The sequence below is a fragment of the Tupaia chinensis genome, unplaced genomic scaffold (assembly GCF_000334495.1).
Source record: "Tupaia chinensis unplaced genomic scaffold, TupChi_1.0 Scaffold000153_1, whole genome shotgun sequence".
NCBI classification, from domain to species: domain Eukaryota; kingdom Metazoa; phylum Chordata; class Mammalia; order Scandentia; family Tupaiidae; genus Tupaia; species Tupaia belangeri.
The window spans coordinates 372,184-398,278 of record NW_006159624.1 but is presented as its reverse complement, the minus strand read 5'-3'; the positions used below and the strand labels follow the sequence as shown (position 1 = coordinate 398,278).

General features: G+C 41.6%; 1 protein-coding gene across 1 annotated transcript in view; it reads right to left on the bottom strand.

Moving 5' to 3' along the window:
- The window catches only part of PLPPR1 (phospholipid phosphatase related 1), a 349,623-nt gene extending 324,712 nt beyond the window's left edge, over positions 1-24,911 (bottom strand). Inside the window, exon 1 of the mRNA XM_027770697.1 lies at positions 24,518-24,911. The gene's annotated coding sequence lies outside the window, so the exon portion shown is untranslated. The remainder of the gene's footprint in view (positions 1-24,517) is intronic.
- Positions 24,912-26,095: the final 1,184 nt, after the last annotated feature.

Genomic DNA, 26,095 nt, shown 5'->3' with positions numbered 1-26,095 from the left:
ATGCACATACAGTTGTCATTGGGTTTCTGTCTTTTATACTCGTGACTTCGTATTTAAAACACAACCTGCTCCATAATGCTTCTCTAACTCAGAGTAGACAGAAAATTATTTCAGTACTCATATATGTTTTTCCACAAAAGACATTGAAGAAGATTCAAATCAATTCAGAGAACATAGAATCACAGATCCTAGAATTTTCTGGAATCTTTAAGAAAGCCACTGTTGTGGTTGTTTTGGTGTGATAAACTCAAAAGAGAACTTCTTTTACTTTATTATATTGTTTAAAAAAAAAAAAAAAAAGCAGCCTTGGGGCTGGCAAGTGGTGTGGTGGTTAAAGGCTCTGGACTCCCTCATGACTAACAGCGGTTCAAGTCCCAGACCTGGTGGCTTGCTTTCTCGCTTTCCCTCCCTCTCACACTGTCCCTCTCTGGTCAAATGAAATAAATAAATAAAGTTAAATAAAATAATTCGTAAAAAAAAAACAGCCTCGTATTAGAGGCATAATTTTTAAGACATATTTACCCATATACATATGTATGGTTATTTTATTTTGCTTTTGCACAAAAATAGAATTTTACAAATACACACTACCCATCACTTGAGAAAAAGTATACCATAGTTGTTAAGAGAGTAACACTGGACCCAGACCACTAGGACTTCAATCATAGTTCTACCTGTAAGAATTTGTGTGACTTTGTACAGCTTATTTAACCTATATCTGTTTCCATTTTCTCAACTGTCTGTGAAAACTGAATGAAGTAATATATGCAAAGTACTTGGAATAGCCTAGCCCATGTTTTGTAGTTTTTAGCTACTACAAGATTACTCAATTTAATTTTCTTTTTCCACTTGCTAGAAGATAATGGGCATCCTCCCAAGTGAACAGACATAAAAGTATATTTTTCAAGGTGACATAGTATTTCAATTTATTTAATATTCCATAATTCATTTGATATCTTATTAATGAGTGTGTATGTGTATGTATGTGTATGTATATATATATATATATATATATATATTTCCATATTTCAACTACTAAATGCTGTACCACTGGATAAACATTCTTAAATATTCAGGTTGTTATTTCTTTAAACTATCTTCCCAAAAGTTGAAATCCTGAATTAAAAGGTGTATACATTTTTCAATTTTGAAAATATTTGATAACTAAGTTCCAGACTGTTGTAGTTATTCCATGATGGTTAGCAATGTCCGAAGTATCTGTTTTCACAACAAAAGACTAAAAATAGGAAGCCATAGGAAAAACTATGAAATGACAATGTTAAGGAAGCCATGGGAGCAAATGAAATGACTCTAGAATGATGTCGAGTTTGCAAAACAAACAAACAAACAAAAACCACTCAAAAAAGAGAAGATTAAGGAGGCCAGGTAAGAATGGAAGGATGGAAGGAGAAGTAAAAATACAGTGAGTTGAAAGGCTGAGAGGTTGTAGTCATACAGGATTTCAGAATTTGCAGTTTTGGAAGTGGGCCGGCTCTAGTTTGTCTAGGAACAATCAATAACTCTAACAACAGGCATTTACTTGGGCCAGTTTTGACTCTTACAGAGGTTTTTGCCTTAGGGTGTGTGCACAGGGAGAGACAGAGACAGTGAGAGAGAAAGTGAGAAATCACTCCCTGGGAGACGTGGCCATGCCACAATCCCTTCCCCTCCACTCTCCTCCTGGGATCCTGCACATGCATCCAACATGAGTTTCAAGCCACCCAGTCTGGGATTCCAACCACGGTCAGCCATGTGGAAGTCCAGCAATGCAACCACTATACCATCTAGTGGCCCCATAAACGCTATTTTTTATCAACTTGACACTACCAGTAGAAAGATCAGAGCTACTAGATATTCTCCCATCATCCTTCCTTCCTCTTCAGTCCTACTTCAAAATATTCACATTTATTCTCACAACACTCCTTATCCCAGATGCTATCCCTTCACACTTGGCTTTGCCAGGAACGACTAAATAGCTGAAAACACAGCACCAACTCACTTGGAAATCATCCTCATAAATGTCTAGATATAAAAAATTAGACCCAAGCTCTTCTTGTAAAGCTCAAATGCACATACAGTTGTCATTGGGTTTCTGTCTTTTATACTCGTGACTTCGTATTTAAAACACAACCTGCTCCATAATGCTTCTCTAACTCAGAGTAGACAGAAAATTATTTCAGTACTCATATATGTTTTTCCACAAAAGACATTGAAGAAGATTCAAATCAATTCAGAGAACATAGAATCACAGATCCTAGAATTTTCTGGAATCTTTAAGAAAGCCACTGTTGTGGTTGTTTTGGTGTGATAAACTCAAAAGAGAACTTCTTTTACTTTATTATATTGTTTAAAAAAAAAAAAAAAAAAGCAGCCTTGGGGCTGGCAAGTGGTGTGGTGGTTAAAGGCTCTGGACTCCCTCATGACTAACAGCGGTTCAAGTCCCAGACCTGGTGGCTTGCTTTCTCGCTTTCCCTCCCTCTCACACTGTCCCTCTCTGGTCAAATGAAATAAATAAATAAAGTTAAATAAAATAATTCGTAAAAAAAAAACAGCCTCGTATTAGAGGCATAATTTTTAAGACATATTTACCCATATACATATGTATGGTTATTTTATTTTGCTTTTGCACAAAAATAGAATTTTACAAATACACACTACCCATCACTTGAGAAAAAGTATACCATAGTTGTTAAGAGAGTAACACTGGACCCAGACCACTAGGACTTCAATCATAGTTCTACCTGTAAGAATTTGTGTGACTTTGTACAGCTTATTTAACCTATATCTGTTTCCATTTTCTCAACTGTCTGTGAAAACTGAATGAAGTAATATATGCAAAGTACTTGGAATAGCCTAGCCCATGTTTTGTAGTTTTTAGCTACTACAAGATTACTCAATTTAATTTTCTTTTTCCACTTGCTAGAAGATAATGGGCATCCTCCCAAGTGAACAGACATAAAAGTATATTTTTCAAGGTGGCATAGTATTTCAATTTATTTAATATTCCATAATTCATTTGATATCTTATTAATGAGTGTGTATGTGTATGTATGTGTATGTATATATATATATATATATATATATTTCCATATTTCAACTACTAACTGCTGTACCACTGGATAAACATTCTTAAATATTCAGGTTGTTATTTCTTTAAACTATCTTCCCAAAAGTTGAAATCCTGAATTAAAAGGTGTATACATTTTTCAATTTTGAAAATATTTGATAACTAAGTTCCAGACTGTTGTAGTTATTCCATGATGGTTAGCAATGTCCGAAGTATCTGTTTTCACAACAATATATGCACCAGCACTCAACTAAAACAGTATTTAAAAGGTTTATTATTACTCTGAGCTACAAAATGATATCTTGAGTTTTTATTTCTCCATCTATTAGTGAATTTGAACTTCTCTTCATACGGTTATTAACTGTTTGGATGTCCCCTCTTATGATTTTCTTATTCACACACTTTGCTTATTTTACAATTGTTCGTTAACACATTGTGTGCCATATCTACAGCTGTGACTTTCATATATTTTAAGGCTCCGTTGTCTACAGATGCTAGTGAATAATCACCCTCCAGCTCTGAATCAAGAATTTCCCTGGCCTCTGAGGATTTGTGCGTATTGAAGTATGAGCATTCAATGCAAATACATTAGGAGGCATGCATGTTTCTTATTATAAAATCAATGCTTCTATGAATCTCCTTGAAATGAGTCTGAACTACATTCATCTTTATATTTCATCTACAAAAAAAAGAAACCCTTTCCTGAAAGGGGAATCTCTGGTTCGTTGTAATTTGCTATCTCATTGCTAGCCCCATTTTTCCTGGATAATCTTACATCCTGAAGTGTTCTTCTCAGATACCTTATTGGAACATGTAGAAGATTTAGTAAGATGTTCTATACCATTTTTGAGGAGGCCAAGGGCTGTAGGATCCCTGCTGCTCTTAATTAGCTCATAGAAGTTCTGATGATCCTACCTCAAGTGATTACTAGATCAAGAATCATGTTATTTCTATGTCTTTTGTCTTCCCAATGAAACGATAAGCTTAATTGTCATTTTTCATTTGCTTTCCAGGAGCCCCAGTATTTTCTTGGACATAGAACAAGGCTATTTGGCATCTTTCCCTTGAATGCTGAACTATTTATGGACCTGTTTCTCTGGCACATTTCTCCTGACACAGTTTTCAAGACACAGAAAATAGAGAAATGAAGTTGGGCCAAATGACATCTGAGCATTGCAAATAAGATGAAGAAGCAGGTGGTTCACCCAGTCAGTCAGTCAGTGAACCAATTCTTACCGAGCTCATTCTATGGACTAGGCTAGGGTCTACCTTCCTGTATGGTGTGATTTGAGGAAAATCACAAGATTTACCCAAGTTGAAACACTTCCTTCAACAATAAAGATCTAGTTCTGAAACTCTTAATATCTTAGCCACAATCATTTCCTTGAGAAAAGCCAACATGGCAGTAATCCAAAGGGGCAAAAAGGAAAATAAATTGAAGGTCTACTCAGGAGACTGTTCAAAACAGACTACAGTCACAGTATTTGGAGACAGAATTAGCCTACACATGAGAACTATAAACGTATACTTGTAGAAAGCACAAGTACTGAGCATTAGGAGATGAGAATATCACATGGTTCACAGCTGAGGGTTAATTTATGCTAGCTCTGATGGGGATAAAAAAATTAATTAAAGGAGGGAACCAGCAGTTAGCGTAATGGCTGTGTTGCTGGACTCCCACGTAGTCGACCACGGTTCGCGTCCCGGACCCAGTGGCCTAAAACTCACACCAGGCGCGTGTGCATGCGTGCCCAAGATCCCGAGAGGAGAATGGAGGAGAAGGGATTGCAGCGTGACCATCCCCCCTGGGGGGTGATTTCTCGCTTTCTGTCTCTATGTCTCTCTCTGTCTGGCTGGCAAGCGCATGAGCCCTATAGTGAAAACCTCTCCAAAAAAGTTAATGAAAGGAGTGGGGCTGGCAGATGGCATGGTGGTTAAGGGCGCTGGACTCCCACATGGCCAACCACGGTTCGAGTCCTGGATCTAGCGGTTTGCTTTCTCACTTTCTCTCTCACTCTCTCACTCTATCGCTCTCTAGCTCTTGCTCTGTCTCTCTCTCCCTCTCTGGTCAAATTAAAAGAAATAAATACAGTTAAATTTTTTTAAAAAGTCAAAGGTGAGAAAAAATTGAAGGGATACCATTTAAAGAGTATAATGGAGACTGACTGAGCTGATGAAGGAAAATTATGGTTTGTTCCTGATACAAAACACAGAATGGGCACTATAGCAAGGCAGAGCAAGGGTGGAGGACAAATAACTACAAACCATCTTAAAGACTATTGGCTGGACACAGTGCTCAGACACCCCTTTAACATCCTTTACATGATTTCCTTTCTCAATGAGTAGATTAAATCATTTGGTAGACTCCTCCTGTGGAACTAGTTCTGATCAACAGTGATGTGGCAGTGAGGGAAATATTCTCAAACCAGAAATATGTGAGGTCATGAGAGCCAAGGAGAAATACTATAAGGATTTTATAGAAGGAAGAAACAACAACCACTTAACCAAAAACTCTAGAAGTAGTTAAAAAGAAAAGGTGTATGTGTGGGAGAAAGGGAGGCTCAGAGTAAAAATATGAGACAAAAAAACTATAAATAATTCTGCTAGGAAAGGAGAGATGAGTTATCCAGAAACCAACAAGATTATAAGAGGGCGATTTTCAAAAGTCCCACTTTAAGGCCATATATTAAAAGGGACCCAAAACAAAGATAAATGCGTTAAAGTAATTACAGGGTTCTATATGATAAGTAACAACAAGATAAGGGAACTAAAGGCTGAGAAAATGTTCAAAGAATAAAAGGAGGCTTTATCGGGTTTTGTAAGAATAAAAGAGATAAAGAAGAACTGGGGCAGATGATGAAGAAGAACAAATAGAATTTGGCAATTCTGTGGTCCTTGGAGGAGTTGGGAGAGAGGTTTGGACTGCAGAGCTGTTGGAGGAGGTGGTAGTCGTGCCCAGGGATTGCAGCAATGGCTTATCTCGAACAGGTAAGAGAGTAGACAAAGACAAAGCAAGGGAAAAGTAGCTCTGAAAGGGGGGGGGGGCAGAAGACTGGGGAACTGTCAGAGAGAACCTGTTCTGGGTGATGTCTGTACAGAGTAACATACAGAGCAATAAGACGAAGTTTGTATTTAGGAGGCCTTCAATGCAATACACTTGTAGACATACACATGCTTAAGAATATGTATTTTGTGGGACCAGCAGTTGACATAATGTCTGCGTCACTGAACTCCCATGTAGCCAACCACGGTTCGAGTCCCAGACCCAGTGGCTTAAACTCACGCCAGGCACATGTGTGTGTATGATCAGGATCCCAAGAGGAGAATGGAAGAAAAGGGATTGCAGCATGGCCATCCCCCGTGGGGGGTGATTTCTCACTTTGTGTCTCTCTGTCTGTCTCTGTCTTTCTGGCGAGCGCATGCACCTTATAGAAAAAACCTCTCCAAAAAAAAAAGAATATATATTTTGCTGGAGCCAGTAGTTGTGGTGGTTAAGGTACTGTATTCCCACATGACCTACTGCAGTTTGAGTCCTGGACCTGATGGCTTGTTTTCTCATTGTTCCTCTCTCTTTCTCGCTCTCTCTCTCTCTCTCTCTCTCTCTCTCTCTCTGTGTGTGTGTGTGTGTGTGTGTGTGTGTGTGTCTGGTGAGCACACATGCCCTGTACCAAATTAAAAAACAGTAATGATAAATAAAACTAAATATTTAATCTATATCTATAGGATTTTGTAGGGGTAAACCAGTTAATATGGGTTGCTGAAATGTTAGAAGAAGCTGAAATTTCTTGGCTGTTGATGGGTCTGTAACTGGAGGGTGTTGCTAATATTTTTTGTAATCCAAGATTAAGGAAAGGAGAAAACAGCTGACATTTATTGAGAATGAACAATGTTCCACGAAATTTATAAAGTTCAGTACTCTTTACATCATGTGAGGTAGGTGTTATTTGCCCATTTTAAGTTTGTTTTTAATTTTTCCCGAGGGTACATGTACTCACCAGAGAAAGACAGAGAGGGAGAGGAGAAAGCATGACTATGGGGCGTGGTCATGCCACAACCCTTTTTCCTTGATCTCTTTCTCCTTTCAGAAGAAACACACACAGAATCAATGTGTTTTTCAAGCCACCAGGTCCAAGATTCGAACTGCAAAGTTGACCGTATGGGATCTAGAATTGCACGGTCAGCCATGCAGGATCTAGCTCCCCTAACCAGCAGGCCACAGCTACTACGTCACTGAACTCCCATGTATTCGACTGCAGTTCAAGTCCCGGACCCGGTGGCACATGTGAATGCGTGCCCAAAATCCCAAGAGGAGAATGGAGGAGAAGGGATTGCGGCTTGGCCATCCCCCCTGGGGGGTAATTTCTTACTTTCTGTCTCTCTGTTTCTCTCTGTCTTTCTGGCAAACGCACGCACCCTATAGCAAAAACCTACCAAAAGAAAAAGAAGTTAAATATTTTGCCCATGTCCAAGACACTAAAATGAAACTGAAAAATATCTGTTTGGCTCCAGGGCCCAAACTCTTTCCACAAGGATACTGCAAACTCTTCAAGCAACAGGTAGCATAATCCCTATGGCTTGCAAAATCTTGGGGTCAGCTTTTTAACTGACTGCTTTGTTAAAGAAAACCTGCCTCCTTTTTTTTTTTTGAAAGAAAATGTTTTTGTTTTGTTTTGCTATAGGGCATGTGCACTCCCAGAGAGAGAGAAAGCAAGAAATTGCCCCCCAAAGGAGATGGCCATGCCGCAATCCCGTCTCCTCTATTTGCTTCCTGGGATCTTGGGCATGCACACACACATATGTCCAGCATGAGTTTTAAGTCACTGGTTCCAGGAATCGAACTGCAGTCGGTCATGTGGGAGTCCAGTGACATAACCACTACACCCTCTGCTGGACCCTAAAACCTGGTCATTTAGAACAATATTTTGGAATCACTAATCCACTGTATTTTTGGCTCACTCTCTCTCTACTTATTATCCAACCAAGTTGCTCCAAATAGCTGTCTAGCTTCCAACTCTCATAAACTCAGAGTATTTTTTTTCATTCATGGCTCTTTGAGTTCACTTACTCTTTTACTTCTGTTCACTTACTCATTACACTTCATTTATTCACTCAATCAACACATATTTATTGCAGACTTAGATATGTCTAATAAATTAAAGAATGTGTTCCATTTCAACTACTGCCTGTCAAAATCTCTAACAGTCTGCTCAGAATCTGTCTAGATTATTCATCCAGTCAAATTTTGCTAGTGATTTTGGCCAAAATGTTTTTGTATTACTCCAATTTCATAAAAGTAGAAGGGATGGAACCCTCTTTTTGGCACGTCCAGCAATGCCCTGATGCTTCCATTTCAGGGTCTCATGGGATAGCAGATTCCTTCTAGATCAGCTCAGACTCTTGTTTCCTTGTTTCCTTTGTTCTTTCCATTTTCCTTTGGGCAAGCAGCCCCCTTCTCTGTCCACCTACAGCTTTAAAATGAAGGCTTATAATCTTCTCAACTCCTCTAGGTAATCTCTGACACTCAATATTTTAAAGAAAAAACACTGGAGTCAGCAGGTGGCCTAGTGGTTAAGGCTAGACTCTCACTGAGTCCCAGACCAAATGGTTTGAAACTCATGCTGGGCACATGTGCATGTGTGCCCAAATCCCAAGAGGAAAACTGAGGAGAAGGGATTGTGGCATGGCCATCTTCCCACAGGGGTGATTTCTTGCTTTCTGTCTTTCCAGCAAGTGCATAGACCCTATAGCAAAAATCTCTCTCAAAAAAGAACATAGTGAAAGTAAGATTTAAGACCCTGAAGCTAGCAGGTGACACAATGGATAAGGGTGCTGGGCTCCCACATGGTCAACTGCGGTTCGAGTCCCAGACCTGGCGGCTTGCTTGGTGACTCTCTCTGTCTCTCTCTCTATATCACTCTGTCCCTCTCTGATCAAATTTAAAAACCAAATAAACAAATAAATAAAGTTAATTAAAATAATTCTTCAAAAAGTGATTTAACAACCTTAGGTAAGTAATTTGGGGCAAGTTAGAGGTAAAGTGATTCCTTGTATGAATGCCAGGCATGTACTCCATTGACTACCGAGTCTTATTAAAGATAAGTATGTCTGATTTATATATATATATTTTTTTTTTGGAGAGGTTTTCGTTATAGGGCGCGTGTGCTCGCCAGACAGAGAGAGACATAGAGACAGAAAGGGAGAAATCACCCCCCAGGGGGGATGGTCACGCTGCAATCCCTTCTCCGCCATTCTCCTCTCGGGATCTTGGGCACGCACGCACATGCACCCGGCGTGAGTTTTAAGCCACCGGGGTCCGGGATGCAAACTGCGATCGACTACGTGGGAGTCCAGCGACATAGCCATTATGCTAACTGCTGGTTCCCAAAGAATTATTTATTTTATTTTATTTATTATTGTTATTTCAATTGATCAGAGAGACAGAGAGAGAGAGAAAGTGAGAAAGCAAGTCGCCAGGTCTGGGACTTGAGTCACAGTCAGCCATGTGGGAGTCCAACACCTTAACCACCATGCTACCTGCTGGTCCCTGATTTATATTCTTGGCCTACTTACGTATTTCTGTCTGATTCATGGTACATGCTTTGCTTTTCAATTGACAAATGAACAGTAAAAATTTGACCTTTACCTTGCCAGAAGAGTTACTTCACCTCTGACTTTCTCTACAAGGCTGTTGCTGAATCAGTAATAATGTTCTATTAATAATAAATATTTGTGCCAAATTTTAAAATTTACCTTTCAATACATGACCTCAAAGTAATTCCTTTGGGTTATTCTTGTTTTCATTGTAAAGTGCAGTAATTAAGTCTTAGTTTAAAAATAAAACTCTCAGTCCACACACTGTGTAACTAACATAGACAAGGCTCAAAGTCAGATCTTCTGACTGAAAATTCATGCTTTTTACAACACATTCCATTTCCAAATAATCTCCATGTTCTCTCTCAGAGGGGCACATATAAATTGCAACGTTGGGACTAACAGGTGGTGTCACAGTTACATCTCTGGACTCCCACATGGTCAACCAGGGTTCGAGCCCAAGACTGGGTGGCTTGAAACTCACACCAGGCAAGAGTGCATGTGTCCTCAAGATCCTAGGAGGAGAATGGAGGAAAAGGGATTGTGCATGGCCATCCTCCCTGGGCAGTGATTTCTCACTTTTCCTCTCACTGTGACTGCCTCTATCTCTGTCTCTGTCTGTCTCCCTCGCGCGCGCTCACTCTCTCGCTCTCTCTCCAGTGAGCATACACACTTTAAGGCAAAAGCCTCAAAAAATAGATAAATAAATAAAAAATACACTGTAAAGTTGTCTGAGGGAAAGTGTGGGCATCAAGGGCCGCCTAAAATGGGCACTAAACAAGACAAAGATGAATGCGGGAGGAAACAGCTCTGGAGAAAACAGGCAGTGGGGAAATGTCAGAGGTGAGACTATCACAGGTAAAGTTTGCAGAAGGTGACAGACAGCGTGAAGTTTGTGTTTCATCTCCTATAATAACGAAACACTTATTTTTAACTCACACTTTTAAAATATTTAATCATCCTTATTTACAAACTATTACCTAGGGATTCATAAGTCCATTAAATTTCAATTTGGTCAAAAGTGTAAACACTCTGGTCCAGATAGTGTTGCAGAGGCAAAACACAGAGGTAACTACTCTGCAAAGTAATTCCACATGGGAAGGTTCCCAGTTCAAGTCCAAAGACTTCCCTGAGTACACCAGGAAAGTGCTTGCCCATGATCTGGGGCTAGCTGACGGCACTGAGGTCATGGCATGGAGACCCTGCTAAAAGTTCTCTCTCTCTCTCTCTCTCTCTCTCTCTCTCTCTCTCTCTCTCCCCCCCTCCCTCCCTCCCTCCTTCTTTTTCTGCTTCTCTCTCTCACTTCCTCTCTGCCTCCTTCCTTCCCTCCCTCTCTCTTTCTTGTGTAGATACGTGCTCACGGAAGAAATAAATAAGCAAACTTAAAAAAAAAAAGTATAAAGTCAGGCCCAAAACACAGTGGGTAAGTGCTACATAGAGAAAGCTGGATCGCGCATTGCCAACAGGGTCCAAACCCATGCCCCAGTAGCTTAAAAAAACATTCCAGGGATGTGTGCGCCCAGATAAGATGGAGAGTTTGGAGGAGGAAAAGACTGTGGCATGATCAGACCCTACTGGGGAATGCTCTCTCTTTTGTTCATGCGTGCACATGTCCTCCTGGTATGTGCATATGTATGTATATATGCATGTGTATATGTGTATATGAAATTACATATACATAATTTTTTTCACTTAAGTTATAGCAATGTCCTAAACCCAAATGAAGAAATAATTCAAAACTACTTTTGAAGATCATGAAATGTTTTCAAGCTTGCTATGGTTCTGGATGTTCAAAAGCAGGCTTATCTGAAAGTTAAATCTATCTTGAAGATAACTCGCTGTTATTTTCAAGATGAGGTTGGGGTAGAGGAATCTAGTATCTGGGAGAAAAAAATGAGAAAACATCAAATGGATAAATATTGTCTTTGCTACAAGTGGTAGGCCAGAAAAATTCCAAGACAGAATATGTTCTTGGGATTATCCAAATATACTTTCTAAAGAAACAAGAAGAAAAAAAATGTCTCATAAACTGTCCTCTTGTGTCACCAGATGAACAACAAAAAAATCTTGAGTTGAAAGAAAAAGGTAGAGAAATAGACTCATAGCTAAGATTAGCATCTGGGTGGAAGAAGGGAAAAGATCCCCTCTGGATGGTCTCACCTTTGCTGAAAGATCACATGTGGAATTCTGTCATCCTAGTGGTAAAGCTACTAATTGTCTAATAAACACTGATGTATTCCCTAGTGACCTCAACCTTCATGTGATGTCAGACAATTCATTCATCCAGTCCTGAGTTATTAAATTTTTCTGTACTCAATTTTTTTAATGTGACGTCTATTTTCTTCCATAGAATAGAATGTAGCTTTTCACCATCTGCCTCCAAACTTACATTTTTTTCTAGAGTCTCTTTTGTTTGTTTGTTTGTTTTTAGGGGTTTTTTTTTTTTGCCTTAGGGTGCTTGAACTTGTCAGAGAGATAGAGAGACAGAGACAGTGAGAGAGAAAGTGAGAAATCACCCCTTAGGGAGGATGGCCATGCCACAGCCCCCTCTCCTCCATTCTCCTGCCAGGATCTTGGGCACACACATGTGTGTGCCCAGCATGATTTTCAAGTCACCACTTCTGGGACTTGAACTGTGGTCGCATGTGGGAGTCCAGAGACGTAACCACCATGCCATCTGCTGGTCCTAGAAACTCTTTTAAAGGCTGACACTTAGGAGTGTAGGTTATCTGATTCTCATTTACATGGCTAAACTTTCTAAGAATTTTACATTTCCCTGTGTCACCGGATGAACAACAAAAAAATCTTGAGTTGAAAGAAAAAGGTAGAGAAATAGACTCATAGCTAAGATTAGCATCTGGGTGGAAGAAGGGAAAAGATCCCCTCTGGATGGTCTCACCTTTGCTGAAAGATCACATGTGGAATTCTGTCATCCTAGTGGTAAAGCTACTAATTGTCTAATAAACACTGATGTATTCCCTAGTGACCTCAACCTTCATGTGATGTCAGACAATTCATTCATCCAGTCCTGAGTTATTAAATTTTTCTGTACTCAATTTTTTTAATGTGACGTCTATTTTCTTCCATAGAATAGAATGTAGCTTTTCACCATCTGCCTCCAAACTTACATTTTTTTCTAGAGTCTCTTTTGTTTGTTTGTTTGTTTTTAGGGGTTTTTTTTTTTTGCCTTAGGGTGCTTGAACTTGTCAGAGAGATAGAGAGACAGAGACAGTGAGAGAGAAAGTGAGAAATCACCCCTTAGGGAGGATGGCCATGCCACAGCCCCCTCTCCTCCATTCTCCTGCCAGGATCTTGGGCACACACATGTGTGTGCCCAGCATGATTTTCAAGTCACCACTTCTGGGACTTGAACTGTGGTCGCATGTGGGAGTCCAGAGACGTAACCACCATGCCATCTGCTGGTCCTAGAAACTCTTTTAAAGGCTGACACTTAGGAGTGTAGGTTATCTGATTCTCATTTACATGGCTAAACTTTCTAAGAATTTTACATTTCCCTCCAATTAGTTACATCAATTTTCTCTATGTAGATGGTCTTTGAGTGAAAAACTGCTCACTGCAAGAGAGCTATAAAACATCCAATAATTGTTCTTCAAAGAAATCCATAGTGATCAAGAGCAAGGCTTACGTTTCCAGGCAATGCTGCGGCACCTTATTTAGCTTCCCCAGAGAAAGCCCTAAGCACAACTTCAGGGTAGTCCATAGCTTCTTCATGGCACCCTCATCCTCCACAGAGCTGCCTTTGGTTGTAATACCCCCAAATCATACAACAAATCACAGAGAATTCCTGTCAGCATTTCACCCAGAACCAAACCTAATAACCAGAGGAAAACTTGGACAGAAGTAAACCTCAAGAGAGCTGAATATCCTATGTAAGTTTATACTTAATTAATAATGTATAGAAAAAAGAAGATAGATAAGCTAAACAGGTTTCTTTTCCAAAGGTATTTTCTTGCCTCTATTCATTAATGTGTATCAAATTTGCTTGTTTTCATGGAGCAATACAGAAATGAGTCTTTATATAAATTGGAACTTGCATTCTATGAATACCAGTTCATTTTATCTTCTTCCATAAGAATTTTACCTCTTAACCTGGCCATCTTTCTCCTTGTAGCCAGGGAGTGGTAGAATTCAGCTCAGTTTAGAAAACACTTACTGTTTCAAGTTGCCCACAGTGAAATGGACTGTTACACATAAGTAAGCTCCTTGACATGTGCTCAACTACTAGAGTCCCATGAGCCTGAAAGTCCATGGATGCAGCTGAGACACCTCTGCCTCCAATCTGGGCAACCCTCTAGGGCCAGCCCCTCCCCTGGGCTACCAGCAAGTGCAAAAACCCTAGAGGGAAAGTTTGCTTGGGGTAGTTGATGAACTTCGAGTTTACCTGTTCTGCCCCTGCTCCCAGAATCCTGGCCAACCACAACTCAAACCCAATTGGCTTCTATCTTCAATACATCTGTTACAGCCACCAAGAGGAAGGAATAATGCTCTGATGCTGAAAAAAAGAAGCTGGACAGCTTCTTGTTATGTGATGTGAAAGAAGAGACCATGGTATACAGAGTAAGTGGCTGGGATTCTGACTGTCCACATCTCAGATTCCATGAGTCTGTGCAGCATAAATCTGTGTTTGTATATAGGGAGCCTACTAAGATATCTAAGGAAAATGAGACTTAAAGCATATATTTAACCAATAGTAATTGATCATGTGTTCTTTATGCTTGAGAAACATATACATCTTCATCAATTCCAATTACCTTCATGAAAATAGAATAACACAGAGAGAGTTAAGATTTAGCTTTACAGAAGAATTTTGACATCTTGATAAAAATTCTATTGTCCCACCTCTTGTGATGCTTCTGAATTCCATGGCTCATAGGTCAGCAGGAACTGAAAGTGATATTCTAATCAAGGCCTGACCAAATTTTGAGGTTACCAGAAATAGCAAGTCATATTTTCAACTCATTGGTTTAAATCATTTTTTTAAAGGAGGTTACAGTGTTATGGAAATAGAGACAGAAAGAAAATGAGACACAACCCACCAGGAGGAATGGCCATGCCACAATCCCTTCTCCTCCCTTCTCCTCTTGGGATTTTGGGCAGGCACGTGCATGTGTCTGTCATGTTTTGCAAGCCACCAGGTCAAGCATTTGAACCACACCATTAGCCATATGGGATCCAGCTGTCTTAACCACCAGACCCCCTGCTGGCCTCACTACCCAGTGTTTTAAAACTTGACATAAAGTGGTTCTGAGGGTAGTCTCAGCAGTATGTCATGTGTACATCATGAATAATGAATGATTATAATAGCCACCATCTCGTTAGTCTGTATGATGCTCTATATTTCATGTCGCAATGAGTAATTTATTTATCCCTTATAAAATTGCTGTGAGAGAAAGAGTATTTTGATTATCTCTATTTTGCAGATGAGGTATCGAAGCCTTAGAAAGACTATATTACAAAACTAGTGAGTAGCAGAACTAGGAATAGAACCCACCTTCATCAGACTCCACAGTCCAAGGTCTTAACCCATCATATAATCTTGCTTCTAGAGCAGGGAAGAATAATTAGGACATTTAAGAATCTAGTTTTGGGAGACCAGCAGATGGTGTGATGGTTACATCACTGGACTCACATATCGTTGACCGTGGTTTGAATCCCACATCCAATGGCTTAAAACTCACATCTGGTGTGTATGAATGTGTCTAAAATCCCAAAAGGAGAATGGAAGAGAAGGGACTGCAGTATGGCCATCCCCCCAGGGAGTGATTTCTCACTTTCTATCTATCTGTCTCTCTCTAGCTCTCTGGCAAGCACACTACTCTACAGTAAAAATCTCTCTTAAAAAAAAAAAAAAAAAGAATCTAGTTTTGGGCTGGCAGGTGGCTTAGTGGTTAAGGTACTGGACTCCCTCCTATATGGCCAACCATGGTTTGAGTCTCAGGCCCTGAGTTGAAAAATCACACCAGGCACACATACATAACCAAAATCATGAGTGGAGAATGGAGGAAGGGAGATTGTTGTATGGCCATTCTCCCTGGGGGTGATTTCTCACTTTCCCTCTCCCTGTCTCTCTCCAGTGAGCACATGTACCCTAAGTCAAGAGCCTTAAAAGAATCGAGTTTTACTTACAATACCCATCATGGAAAAAAATCATTAGTTAATATAAGGATGAATTTGTGGCACAATTAAAGTTGGCAGGTAGAATACCTTTATTTTAGAATTAATTCTTTAAGGTTCAAGATGGCAAGACATTAAATTGAAAAATAAATTTCTACTAATATGTTTATAAATAAACATCCTCCCTAGGTAACATGGGCACCATCACATATCAATGTTATGACTGATTGTTGCCTAACTTCAAAGTGTTACTCTGCTGTGAGAAAATTAGACCATGGAGGAGAAGATGGAACACAGGTAGGGATTAGGTGGTCACAGAAAGATGAGGATGAGGAAGAAACCTCTGTAGCCTTTGAGTGACAACATCTGTATAAAGCATGAGTTTCAAATGGCAAGGGATTCATTGCTTATGCTAGTGTTTGTGCAGAGAGTTCCCTACTTCCCCCTTCCTGATGTGGGTTGATTTGCAGTCAGATACAATGAGAATCAATATTGGTTCAACAGGCTGAAAACCAGTCTGTCATCTAAGTCTCTCCAATCACCAGCTATGGGAGGTAGATGAGTCACTTAATCTTGATGGAACTCAACTTTCTTATCTAGAAAATATGAGACAACTGAAAGAAACTATCCCTTCTGCCATTTCTGTGGATTAAGGAGAATTTACAGTTCTTGCCATTCATTATATTCAAATTAAATCCCCTCATTATTGTATCAATTACTACAATGTATATGCTTCAACTGCACTTGATACAATAGGTAGCTCCAAGAAGCAGCTTGAAAAGTATTTGTTTATTGACTTTATCTACAAAATATACCTAAGGCCAGATGGCTAAAGGTCCCTAAGACATGTCAGTTGAGCTTATTTTTAGGTGGAAAACAGCCTATATCCCTCTCATATGACAATATTTACCAAAAGTTTATTAATCAAGAAACTGCTTCCATTTAAAATTGTAACTGAAAGCAAATGGTAAAATAATTTATAAAGTATAATTCTACCTTTAAAAATAACAATACATATAAATATTAACGGACAAAGAACTTTGAGGAATATACACCAAACAACTGACAATGATTTTCTGGATGAAAGGTTGGGACAGAAATGTGAGTGATATTTCCTTTCTACACCAGGCATTTCCTCATGTCTGCATTTTGTATATCATTGTAGTACATGTTTCATTGGTTTAGCTCATTTTTAAATGACTAAAAATACTCAAACTGTCCCAAACTAGCCTGGCCAGGTGTATCATGTGTTGCATGACAATCCATGTAAAACACTAAACCCAAAAGATTTTTTCAAACCTAGAAATATTGTTGCTTTTACACTGTAGGAATAAAAAGAAAAAAAAAGCAGGGGGATAGTTTTTTTCCTGTTAATACAAGTGTGAATGAAAAGGTCTTTCTCTCTCTTTTTCTTTTTTTTAGTTCCTGTGACCCCCCCAAGAGAGAAGGCTGTTGGCTGATTATTATAGCATTTGAGTGTGTGGGTTTGTCTGGAAGCGATACCGAGCAAAGGCTAGAGATGGGAAGAATGATAAAAGCATGCTTGGCTTGTAAAGCTGCTGAGCTAAACAGCACTACACTCAACCAGATATTATTCTTGTTAATTGTACCTGAGTCCACTTGATTATGTATTTCATTGAATTTAAATATTGGTGTGGGGAGGAGGGTCACTGTTCCATGCCACTCATCAGAAACCTCAATAAAAAGGGCACCCCTGAAACCCTTAATGGTCAGCCGCGCAAATACATTACCCCACATTGTGACAGATATGCTCCAGTAAAGATGATCGCTTTTTCCCCAGTCTGTGCCTGTGAGCATTTCCAGGACACTTGATGCCATAATACCCAAGGAAAAAGCCCTTCCTAGTACAATGGAGGCAACAGAAAATAGGTGCTTTCCTGTCATGTAAAAGTTTATGACATTCACACAAAGAGAGGTATTTATTTCCTATATGTATGCGTCTCTTCTCTCGGCTGTTATTGATGAATGGAGAAAGATAAGTGTAGCAAGCAAGGAGGAAATAACAGCAGGACGTGGAACTGTCTGCTGTCTTCCCATCCCATTAATGCTGACAAGCCGCTGAAGCCCATCACCCAAGGCTCCGTGGGTGGCAAGAAGGTTATGGGGTGATCTGAAACTCCAAGCCTATGAATATCAGAAAGATCAAGTGTGATGAACAGAGGCTCTGGCCAGATTCACTCATTCCGCCATTCAATCCAAATGCTTATTGATCATTTACTATGTGCCAGGCACTGTGCTAGGCACTGAAAACACAAAGTTGAAAATGATCAAAACACACAGGAAAGGAAGCCAACTCAATGTTAAGATGCCAAGACAACCTTCCCTAAGAAACAACTTTGACCTAAAAGACTACAGAAGCCACGCAGAGGGAGGCAAGGATGGAATTCCAAAAAGAAGAAATAGTTTGGCCAAAGACCAAAAGGTAAGAAAGAAAAATCTCACTGGGGAAACTGTAAAATGTTTAGTATGGCTGAAACATAAACAGAATAGATAGGATTCCACCCTCACCCCACATTCAAATAAAAAAGCTATCTTTGATTACAACACATAATAGAAGTATTTGGCAGCGTGCAATGCAAAGGGTTCTGCCTTATGGGTCAGGCCTAGGTTCTACTCCTCACCTTGCTGCTGACTAGCTAGACGACTGGGTTTCCATATCCACTGGGATTCTATTTTAGGACTCACTACTAACTTTTCCATGAAGAAAGGTAACGCTTAATTTCCTAAGGAATGTTGTAAATCTCATACCTGAGATATTTAGCACGTATACCCCTCGGTTCCAAAGAAGTGCTGTAATTAATACATGTAGTCACTTCTCTGAAAACAATCTGCTAAACAGCTAAGTCCCTGTGGTATAATGATTATGAGCTTAAGCATGCAAGGACCAGCCTAAAGACAAGCAAACTTTCATCTCCCCCAGACAGGTGTGAGAAGTAGGCAACGAGGCAAATGCTGCCGGCAGACACTTCCAGCACACGTCTGCTTTGCCTAGGCTTCTGACAGCCGAGCTGGTCTGCTCCTGCCATATTTGTGTCTGCTGATTTAATTCCTGTACTTAGGAAGACAGGATTAGAGCCCGCTATTTATAGCTAACCAAAAAAAGTTTTTAAATGAATGCTGAAACACACCATATCTAGAATCCTGAGAATAAAGTCCAAGCTTTATGTTTTTAACCTCACTGTTGTCACACATAATACCTGCTGTTTCTTAAGCACTTACTCTGTGCCAAGCTTTACAGATAATTAACTCATCTAATCCTCATGATCCTATGTGATGGGTTCCACTATTGTCTTCATCTTAAGAGTAGGAGTAATTTAAGGCTGGAGTAAATTAAGGAGTAATTTGGGGGTACTCTGTGCCCAAAGTTACAGAGTCAGAGTGAAGAATTCAATTAATTCAGAATTCTGAATTAATTCAAGTTATCAGGCTAACTCCAGAGTCTGTTCTTAGCCACCGTGCTACACCCACATCAGCCTGCATGCCCGTGTTACACTGTGAGGATGGCAGTCAAAGGCTCCAGAAGTCTCCGGGACACTCAGGATTGGGATTCTCTGGGCTTCAGTAAGCACATCAGTCATGAGTGTGAGGGAGAAGAACGTGCCCTGTGTACACCCTCAAATTCACACATATAAGCTCCTGGGAAGAAGCATCTTCCTCATCTGTCTCTCTTGCTCTCAATTCCCACATTTTTTTTTTATCTCCTTAGATACTAGCTCTTTCCATCTGCTCCCCCTTGATAAAAATTGTGCTTGAGGTTCATTATACCTTCCCCCTGTGGCCTTAAAACTCTTTCTCCCACCAGACTTCATAAATGACTGAAAGGTGTGCATTGCCTGATTTTTCTTACTTCCCATTCCCCACAGAACTCTCTGAATTATGGCTCCTGAGTGTACCGCTATGTGAAAATTGCATTCCTAGTGGTCACCAGAGAACTGCTCTTCATTGCCTTTCTTCAGTTTCCTATGTTCAATCTTTTCAGTCTCTCCTCACTTAAAATCATTCCGGTAATTTACACATTGAATAAAGAGAGACAGTTTGCAGTATTCTGAAAATGGCCTGGAGACCTGACTCCAACACTTACTAGCTTGGAAACTATAGCCAAGCTACTGGACCCCGTCTCTCTGTCACTTTGACAGCAAAGTGGAGAAAGGCATAACAGGTGTTTTGAGGAGTCAGTGAGATTCCACATGGAGGCACTTACAGAAGGCTGGACACACTTAGGATTACATTTATAAAGTTGGACAACTCTCTTCTCATTTCTGATGCTGTGTTTTCAGGCCAGGTCTTTCCTCTCTTTTCAGAATATTCCCTTCCTATGCTCTTCACTAGCACCCATTTCTCTCCCAATCTCTAAATTTTACTGAAAAACAAAAAAAAAATCACCCTTTGCCCCTAAGGTCTCCTGCTATTTCTATCTTCTTTCTCAATAAACACGATTACTGGCATTTACTGTGAAATCACTGTACACAGGGATCTGTACTAGTGCTCTCTAAAATTACCAGTGACACTCAAAATCAATTTCCACGAAACTACACTGAGCCTTTCACCTTCCTGAGCTAATATCTCTTGCCATTCCTCTGCTACCATTTATCTGGCTACCAACAGCCAAATTCCAAGTGTTATCTTTCATTCTTGTTCTCCTTCACCCCCTGTGGTCAATCTGAAGACATGTTCTATGTTTTTCTCCATTGTGACATCTCCTGTTGGGATTTTAAGATTGAATTCAATATGTTTGAGCTTGGTTCACTGAGAAACCTACCTCCTAGGGCTGCCCTGTTGACAACTGGAAAACGGGTTGCCTGACCTCATCCCCAAAGGCCAAGAGGCTATGAACTCCTTAAAAGAGACCCTGTGGCTCATAAACTCCATGGTCCCAGATTATTCTAAAAATTATCATGAAGTACATGAGATCAGAAAATTTGGACAAGTAAGGGAAAAGAGTTTACACTTACTGCCAGCTTGCTAAGTATTAGGAACCTTGCAAAGTACTGTTGCTTCCAAGGTATAACAATATGATTTTTTTAAATACAGAATCTATGATGTCACGTTGGTCTTTCCTATGGCACTTCAGAGGACAGTGGTTCACAGAGGTGGCTGAAAAACTATGCTCTTATTTTGATCTGTCACTGACTTCCCAAAGGTTGACAGCTTTAGAGAAATGGAAGCCACGAGGTAGCTCCTGCTATTCTAATGCAGGAATCATTATTTCACAACTGGATTTCTCATTCACTTCTTGAATGATTCATTTGACAAATATTTATTGAGTCTCTACTCTGTACCAGGCCTGTGCTGTATGTTGGTGATGCAGCTGAGAGGTGTTGAAAATTCAGAAAAGACAGCAATACAAGTAAAGACAGAGGATCAGAAGGAGATATAGGAGCATGCAGAAGGAAATTCCTCTTAGATTAGCAGGTTTTACCTTTCTCCTTTGTCTCAGCTCCATCACCTCCTCTCCATCCCTACTGTTACCACCGTCATCATTTCACACCTGTATTTCCACAATAAGCTCTGTGCCTCTAGTCTTACCGTAACCTTCAATTTGTCCTCCACACTGTGGTCACGGTCATCCTTCTCTGATGCAAATCTGAGAGCGTCTCAAACTTGCCAACCATCCAACACTGCCAGCCTGTTGCATAAAGTTGAAGCTCTTTAGCTTAGGATCACTGCATTCACACTCGAACCCTGCTCATTTCTCTGGCTTGATGTTGTGCTACTCCAGGGAGCTAAGAACCTGCAGCTCTCACTTACAGCCACACAGAACTGCTTCTAGTCCTCTTACTGTTTGTTTTCTGCCAGGAAAGCCCTTCTCTTCTTCTTCTTCTTCAAGACTCAGCTCACATCAATCTCCCTAAGACACTTTCTTAATCTTCTACCTTCTAAATCTTCCTTTATTTGGACGCCCTCCCTCTGTGCTTCTATTATGTCCTGGGCACATCTTTATCAAAATGCTCACTCCATAGCATTCATTATTAGTGTGGTCCAGGTACTATTCAACCCTGTATGGTCCTAGCCACTAACAGTGATGACTAACAGTTACCCTGAGTCCCGAACATCCTCATATCCTCATCCTGAACAGGCCTAACATGGCCTTCTGTCCCTAACTGGTAAAAGAGTGTTTAGTTTTTAAACTGATTTCAAAGCTCACCTGGTTGAATCACTCAGAGAGGGGGAAAAAAAAAAAAAAAGGCCCTTACACATATGTATGTATTGTCACTCAGCTTCCCCTAAACTTAGCAGTTCATCAGACTATGCCATAAATATATGTTTCCTCCTCTTGGAGGAGTGGGATCAGTTTTTACTTCCTTATGTGTTTTTTTTTTTTCCCTCCCAAGCAACATCACGTAATAAGTATTGACATGTGTTTTGTGAGCACTGGGAAAATACAGGAGGAAGGAATGCTGCCTATAACACACATGTTAAGAGCTCAAAGTTTAATCCAGCACTATCCTATTTTCTAGTTCATGTGTCTTAATCTCGCATTTACGACTGTATCATAAATTCTTTCAGGTTGGAGCTCTGTTATACATGTTTATATGAACTATAGCACAATGCTAAATACAGGATAGGTGGTCAAGAAGTACTTGTAAATAAAATCTGAATATAATCAAAACAAATTGATATTGCAGGTGAAGGGGGAGGAAATATATTGCCACAGTAAATAAAAGCTCTAACAAAGAGAAAAAAAATCTTGATCTCTTCTTGCCAAGATTTTCAAACAAACAAGAAAAAGACTATTCACCAAGGAATGAAAAAGACATGTGCAGATTATTGTATTTAAACTTCCTCTATGCCAATTTCAACGTGAAAATATTTCTGAAAAGGTCTTTTTACTTCACTAGGTATTTGGAAAAGACCCCAAAAAAGACACTTTCATGTTCCTATCTTACTGAATGACTTTTTAAAATGATTAAAGTCAACCTGTTTTAATAATTAAATGTCCCTTTCCCACTTCACCCTTTTTTTTCTCTCTCTCTCTTTTTTTTCTTCTTTGCTTTCTTTGCTTTCTGGCTTATGAATCAAGATCTTTTTTATGTCTGAACTTTCTCAATTAATCTCATGCTTTCTCCCACCTCAAAGAAGTCACGATAGGTTAAAACTTAAAATATTGCCATCTAAAGGAACAGTAGAGATGGCCTCCTCCTGGCGTAACACAGGGAAGACAACCCCCTTGGATAACCAGTAGGCACGGACATTGGATCTGGGCTTCCCATGCTTGCTCAATGGTGTCAACTTGGCTCCCAGATTCTCCACACACTTCTTATAATCCTAGTCTTGGAGGTATGAAAAACCAAAAATGCACCTGTCTGCCCAGCTCACCTTCCAAGTACAAACATATCAAGATGAAGAAACTTTCACAGACCCAAAAAAAAAAACTATTTTGTGATTATGCCGAATGACAGCCCAGGAGGATTTTATGCTCCAGTTGTGGCATTCCAGACACCTCCAACCATAGATGAAGAAGGACAATATAGTTACATGAATTCAGTGAAGGCTGCAAAGTACCTCACCTCACAGTCACCTCTTCCCACCCTAACTGACCTCTGGTCACATCTCTCCCAAATGGCCATCAGCTGTCCCTTCTCCATTCCCCTTTGTCCCAATCCTGGATTCATCACACGCTGACCCAAACATTGCGCTGTTTCAAAGAGCTATTCCATTTGAGGTTTTCCCAGGTGCTGGCCCACATTCTGCCCTCTGAAACCCTGCCCCAGTGAGTCCCAATATGTTAGGGAATCCTTTTCTCCGGACCTTTTTCTCCTGACCAGAGATGTGCAGAATGGTGCCCGTCCACCAGCTAGATACTAGACTGCAGGCGGCAGGGAATCTCTTCCACCAAAGAGGTTGAAAGGGAAAACAATATCCCCACAAAGAAAAATGCTAACCCAGAATCCTTCACATATGCCACACGTGTGTGTCATAAAATAAATAAAGCCTCAGCTTCCCCCAGCCACCGCTGCCACCGCAGCCCCAGTGCCGCGGCAGTGGTGTGCGTGAAGAGAGCACCTTCCCCGGGGAGGGGAGCTCCTGGCTCCCAGCGTTTCTAGGAGGTGATTATGGCAAGCCTTTCAGTAACTCATCATTCATCCCCGCACTGACCTGAGCCTCACCCCGGCGCCTCTGGCACCACGCTGAACGAGAAAGCCCCAAGCTGTCCTTCCAATTCTTCAGGTGACACCCCCATATACACTACTATGCTCCTAGGAGGGCAGAAGGGGAGAATGGCAGGTGCCCATACCTAAGGGAAAAATCAATGGCAACGCTTACAGCTAGGGGTGAGAAATCCCAACCCCCGCCGGGTGGGAGGACTTGGCATCTGCTACCTGCAGGGCGCCCCCGCCTGCACGCCCACCCACACGCACCCGCTAACGTCGCAGCAGCCCCGAATGCAGTCAAGATGATGAACAGGACCAAAGAACCTCCACGCCCCCTTTGTCTCCACGTTTCCCAAATGACATGGGAGGAAAGTTTACGAGCAGGGAGGAGGTAGCTTTCTGCTGGGGCAATCTGACACCTCGTGGGAGACCACCCTCCCTGTGATCGCCCTCTTCCCCTGCAAAACCCCGGCGCCGCCTTCATCTGCACCTTGAAACCCACAAGCCAGGCGTGGGCCACCTGCCGGTGGCGTCCAGCGGGGAAGCTGCCCCAGCCGCCCAGGCGCTTCGACTTCCTGGAGCTGCCTGCAGCTGCCGGCGCCGCACTCACCTCCGGCGGCGGAGCGTCTTCCCATGTGCCCTGCTGGGCAGTCGGGCTCCCAGGAGCTCAGTGCATTCAGGCAGCTATCGGAGACACGCTACCCTGGCGCTGCTGCATTCCGCCTGCGTGGGAGAGCAAGCCGGCGAGCTCAAGGCGCGGGCGTATAGGAGTGTGTTTGTGCGAGTGTGCGTGTGCGTGTGTGTGTGAGAGTGTCAGTGTGTGCGCGCGCGCCCGTGGGGCGGGGGTGTGCGGGATCACAGATCCCCCTCCGCGCCCATCCCGCGCTCTGCCTCTTCCGCCGCCTCCTCCCGGTGCTGCCGCTTGCACAGGGTCCAGGTTTCAAGATCTCCGGTTTGTTTAATGAAAGGAAAGGAGCAAAAGGCTGACCAGGAGGAGGCTGAAAGGGGGGCAGAGAGGCGGGGAGGGCGCCGGGCTGCGCATGCTCAAAACGGGACACTGAGCGCTGGTTCTGAAGCCAAGCCAGAGCGTAGAGAACGAGAGAGTGAGGAGAGTAAGACTGCACCCACCCGACCTGCTGAGGCTTGGCAGGGTTCCCGGTAGGCAGCGGGGAAACCCCGCAGCAAAGGTGCACTTTCCGCGGGGACTCCGTGGTGCCTGCGGCGCTGGAAGGGGGGGGCGGGTTCCCCGCCCATCCTAGAAGACTGATTCTGCTACAAGTCTTGGGTAACGCCGGGCGTTCCTCTCCCTGTGTATTTTTAGTGCTGGCGCAGGGATTCCTTAGGGCCCCTATCTTGCGTCTACCCCGCAGGCGACCTTGATGCGTATCCCCAGAGGTCCAGAAGGAACACAGGCTGCAGGACACGCCTGAACTAAAAGGAGTTGCTTGATTTGAGCTTCTTTTTTTCTTCTTCCAACTTTCACTCTGTGAAGAGCAGAAAAAGGCAACGTCCACTCTGGTCCCAAAACATGTTTGAAAGCTAAAGAGGTGGGAGAGGCGCACAATGACCCTCTCCCAAAGAGGGAATGGAAGAAAGGAGTCTCCGAGGATCCTTACTCAAGCCTCCTTTGGTGACAAGGTTAGATGGAAGAGACATTTGGCCCCATTCAGGAAGGCAAAAAGAACAATAGATCCATTGTCCCCTTGCCTCAACCCCCAAAGCAATTCTAGGTCTTAGTAAGTGGGGCTCCTGGCCACTTAGTAAAGTCTACTGGAAGGGAGTCCAGTGAGAGAACCTGAGCCTGAAATGGCACGGTAACCTGAGGCCTGAGGAGGCGCTGGCTGAGGCTTAGCAAGTGGAGTGGAAAGTCTTCTTTGGTGAGATTGTTCTATGAGGAAAACAGGTACATGGTTGAACCTACCCAAGAGCTTCCATTTTCAACCTCTTCCCTGTTTAATCACTCTGTGTGTTCCCCTGTTTTCTCACCTCTGGAAGAAAGATATCCCAGGAAGGAAACTCCCTGTAAAGCTATTCCTAGCTCCTGTTTATTCATGTTCTGTCCCTCCTAAAATAGATCATATTGGGGGGGGGATAGAGGGCAGCCTGCCTCTGCAAAGCTTTTCCAAGCTTTCATTAACGATCACCTCTGGGTACTTCCACTATGCAGTGCAAGCGAACAGATGCCTTC